General features: G+C 32.8%; 1 long non-coding RNA gene across 1 annotated transcript; it reads left to right on the top strand.

Moving 5' to 3' along the window:
- The first annotated feature begins 326 nt into the window (after positions 1 to 326).
- Positions 327 to 3824, top strand: LOC135219947 (uncharacterized). The gene is made up of 3 exons (XR_010315537.1): positions 327 to 352; positions 649 to 761; positions 2039 to 3824. It is a non-coding gene; the product is annotated as an uncharacterized LOC135219947 (long non-coding RNA).
- The last annotated feature ends 1072 nt before the right edge of the window (positions 3825 to 4896 follow it).

The following is a 4896-nucleotide window of genomic DNA, read 5'->3' as shown; positions in this document are numbered from 1 at the left end:
AATAAGAGGAGTATCTTATTATTCTAATTGTTTCAGCTTCTAGTGGAATGCCATAAGAAGTCTGCTCTAACACTCGCATTAATATGATTTCTAATGGCTTTTAATGAAGTTATTAAGAAACATTATTTCTGCAATCAGTGCTTACTTTAATACTTTTCCCCAAAGGTGTGCTGCTAAAACTGGTGGAGCATTAGGAAGGTTTTCTTCAGCTTTTAAAACTCATCGGAAAGCCTGGGTTAAACGGTGGTTTGCTTTGCATACGGATTTTGTCTTGTATTCGTTTAAGTGTGAAGCAGAGACAACAAGCTCTGACAGCTACCCCAGTACTGGATTTACAGTTACACATCTTCAGGTATGTAAAAAAAAAAAAAAAAAAAAAAAAAAGGACCTTTTTTTTTAGCAATACACCATAGAGCAGACAATGACTATATCAAGGTGAACTCTGCAAAAAAGTTGCACCAATGGAGTGTTACTGTATACTACTTACACTTTTCTTATCTGAGGACTTGATCTGTAGATACACTTAGTTTTGTGAAACTGTCAGAAATCCCAGAATTATGTAAAGAAATTGTTATTAATATGAAAATTGTCCTTTGTTATCAGAGAACAATCTTATTATTCTAATTTCTTTTATTGTCTCTCAAACAGGGCACAAGGAATGAAAGTGGCATCAGTGATAGAGAAAAAGAAAGAGCATTTAAGCTTCACCATTCGAAGAAGCATTATATTTTCCAAGCAGCTTCCAAAGATGAAAGTTTAAGGTTTGTGATTATTTCCAGAGTGCAATCATTATAGTTACTGCAAATACATAAACTTGCATGCCTTTTGCTTGTCAAGAAAGCTAAAAGCTGTAATGTATGAATAGAGTGTTTAGTCAAGTTTATTCCAAGATAGGCTATTGGTTGTTGGGGGATTTATATAAAAGAAGGAAGTTGCTAAACTGAAATGCTTCCATAATACCTCAGAAGTAGGGAAGATTGAAAAAATGGGAGATACAGTTGACACCCTCATTCAAGGGGGATTGGTACCAAGACCCCCCTGCAAATACATAAAACCCCTCTAAAAATGCTTACTGTCTATTTTGATAGTTAAAACACACAAAAAAACTAAAAAATATACCTGAGTTTTTTAATATTTTTACAACAAAAAGTGCATTTAGTCATGAAGATGATGTGAAAATACAGTAATTTGTAAATATTTCTCAGTGAAAAATTCTGTGAATAGGCAAATTTTCTGCAAATAATGTGTATATGTATATATGGACTATAGAAAAATCCACGAATAGGTGAGTCTGAATGAGTCCGCAAATAGCGGTGGTCAACTGTAGAGATACAAGGAAAATGTGATAAAAAGGTTACCAAAGGATTAGGGAGGATCATTCTTTGAGGTCTGTTGCTTCTCTCATAATTCAGGCCTCTCAGCCCAGTGTACCACTAAGGCAACAGGTTCAACTTACTCCAAGGTATTCTCCTCCACATAGCAAAATCCTCCTCTGTCCAGTCAGAGCTTAGACATGCTGGACATAAAAGTCCCTGAGCATCTCTCTTGGCTCTGTTACATTTGAAAAAAAGTATATTGCATTCTTCCTGATACCATCTCATTGTGTTCAAAAGCAATGTTGTTTTCTCCAGTATGGAAGGGCTTTTTCTTACGATTAGAGCCCTTTTCCGGTACATAACTTTTCTGTAACATAGAGTACAGTATTTAAATTATTAAAACTGCTTTCTGAAGTGTAATTAACCTATAACAATCTCTAGCTGAAGAAGTTACAAAGTTGTTTTATGAAAAGTCCTCTATGAAGCCCATGATTGTATTTGATGTAGGTATTCAAGGTCATGGTAGTGATTAACTAAGTTGGCTTCATGGACGTTCCTCGTATAGTATTCATCGATAGTCAGAAATTCACATCTGTAAGGAATTTTTGTGTAGTAGTACGTACGTACATACTTAAGAACATAGAATTTATTGTGCGTGGTGTTATGTACATCCACTGCAAATAGAGAAAAAAGTAACATTACTTGTTTTTTCTTCCTTACAGATGGGTGGCCGCATTAAAAAAAGCATCCCAGGCTGAGTTGCCATCTCCAGTTCAATGACGAGAGCGGCAGGTGATCGAGGCCCTCATTACATGTCTGTGAGAACAACATACACTAACCATTTGGACACACTTTAATACATATAAAAACACATTCCTTCACACCATTCATAGTGTTTATACATGAAAATAGATGGCTTGGAGAGTAATGATGATGTGTTTATTCATTACTGTAAATTTTGAACTAAACTTTTATTGTTTTTTAGCATATTTATATTCAAGAATTTTATTTAAAAGTACAGTTTTAATGTTTCTAATGAGTGATATTCAACTTGTAATTTTAATTGAATTGTAATTTTCACAGTTCTCATTAAAGTAACTACCGTACATTTTGGATTTTAATGGCTTTAGTTTGGTAAAAACCAACATTATTGAAATAAATATACGTATAGAGCAAATGTTTTTGATACTTTTAACAGAAAATCAAGATATGGCAACAAAGTAATTTTATAGTTGAATGAATAAATTTGAAATATTAATTCATCTGAAGCTGAGAAAGTTTTACTATGTGATACATTTTAAAAGATTTTCCAGTACCATTACTCCTGTTTACGTGGACTCTTGTTTACTCGTGGAAAGAATGGTTTTCATCATTATTGCTCAAAGCTAATGATAATGACATATATCTACCGTACACTTTTCAAAATATCCAAATAACATGACACCTGCATTGTGACGTCCACAATTAGGAACTAAGACCAGAAGTATAGCATTATCATTTTTATGACAGTGCTACCAGATAAATTATTACAGTTTATCACATCAATAGCAAACTGTTGTCTCCTCTAGATTTTCTGTGGCAAAGGAGAATACTGTTGAATCATTTTAAGCTTGGGCATGTATTGCAAATATGCCTTGTACATTTCAAAAGTTTACAGTTTTTTTCATTTTAATACGTATGAGTATACAGATGAAAAGATGAGTATTATTTTTTAAAAATCAAGTATACTAAAGAGTACAAGTAATCACTCAATTACATGAAGTCGGAATATGTAGCCTGAATTAAAATGATTGGCAGTATCTTTTGGGATTTTGCCCTCTGTTTCTCTATAACTGTAAACTTGGATAATACTGTACTGCATTGGTAAAATGTATGGAATTATCAATTATCAGGTAGTGTTAAAATCTTGAGTGTAGATTAGGAATACATATGTGTACAATATATCTAGATTAGCACTGAAGTGTTTGGTATTGGACTTCTAAATTGAAACTTCATGAAGTTTTCATTGAGCTGTTGCATCTCCACATAAAACTTTATTTAATCTAATAAGAAATGGATGACATTTATTGAAGCAATCAGTAATGTATCATTGACACAGGCAAAAGAAGGTTCTGAAATTTGATGGAGTTTTGATTTACTGTGTTTGGAAGTACATCTGTGATGGATGAGCAATATAGGAACTTCTAGAAACCAAGTTTTCTTCTTCTTGGCTTGTTGTCATTAACATGTGCACCTGCCTCTCTTCTTCTTTGCTTGTTGTTTTTCTTTTACGCTTCACATCATTTGTTGATCGTTAGAGGAACACAAAAGAAAAAAGGCTCGTTAAATAAGCATATCATTTTGGTAATACAATGCTTGTACGATTGTTTTTAGCTGAGCTTACTTTCATTCCTGGGATTTGATTAATTTAACAAGTTTTCCAACGGATTTCCAAGTCACTACAAAATTGAGCAATACTGTAGAAAGTTTCAGTTGCCAACAAAGCATTACACATTTAGCAGGTTTGGTCATAGGTAGTTATTAACTTGAAACTAAACTAAGTTATGATATGAAAGAAGTTCAATTAACTTAAATTGAGTTAATAGCTACTTAAACCTGACCTCCTCCACAAACAAGTTGTACTCACAGAGCGTGTAGTCTCTCGCTCACACAGCCTCAGCTACTAGTTGTGTATAATGTACAGTTTCAAGATAACACTTTTCACCTTTATTCAATTTGCACGCTTCATCCCTCCCTTTTTTGCTATTCGATAGTAAAGGATGCACAGTGGTTAACTCTGTCTAATGCACAAATTTCTTTATAAGTAAACGTTGTAAAAAGTTGCTCCTTCCAAACATTAGCAAAAAAATTATTGTCTCAGTGTTTGTAGAAGTCTAGTTCACGCAATATTTTTATGTAGTTCATTGCTACGTTCAGTGTGCCATATTACTGTATGTAAATATTTTTTACTCATGCAGTATAAGAATATATTGCTCTTTTACAAGAAGAAAACTAATTGGACATATCAGGAAAAATTGGGAGATTTGTCACACAAATCAAAATCTTCCTCTTAATCTTTTTACAAAAAAGAAAAAAAATACATACAGGTTGCAAAATATTTGGGATCTCCTAATTGGGGGACTTATGCACATATGTATATAAAACAGTTAGCCCTGAGGAGTTTTATATTCCATGTTATTTGGAAATAGATTAATTTAAATCAAATTTAAGGTAAATAGTATATAAAACAATGTGGGGTTTTAATAATGCAAGCCATTCACAAGTCTATATTTAAAAATAATTCTGTACATAATATACCATTAAATGGTTCCTAATGAAGAGTTTATTCAAACTCGGTAGTCACACAGTATACTATGATTTGGATGACGTGTGGTATATTGATTGCAAGCTCTGACAATTTGCAAGTTGATGGTGCTATGTTATGTTGAAGATTAATGTAGTGTATTAGCAGAATTATTGCTGATATTATTATTAATAATTAATGCTGTACAGAGTTAGTTTCCAACACCAGAACAATTTATCTTGTAGCTACACTGTTAATCACAGTGTAGGATTCCAGTGTATATTTATAAACAGAAAA

The sequence above is a fragment of the Macrobrachium nipponense genome, chromosome 1, assembly GCF_015104395.2.
Source record: "Macrobrachium nipponense isolate FS-2020 chromosome 1, ASM1510439v2, whole genome shotgun sequence".
In the NCBI taxonomy this organism is placed as follows: Eukaryota; Metazoa; Arthropoda; class Malacostraca; order Decapoda; family Palaemonidae; genus Macrobrachium; species Macrobrachium nipponense.
The sequence above is the reverse complement of the archived record's forward strand: the minus strand, read 5'-3'. Positions and strand labels throughout refer to the sequence as shown.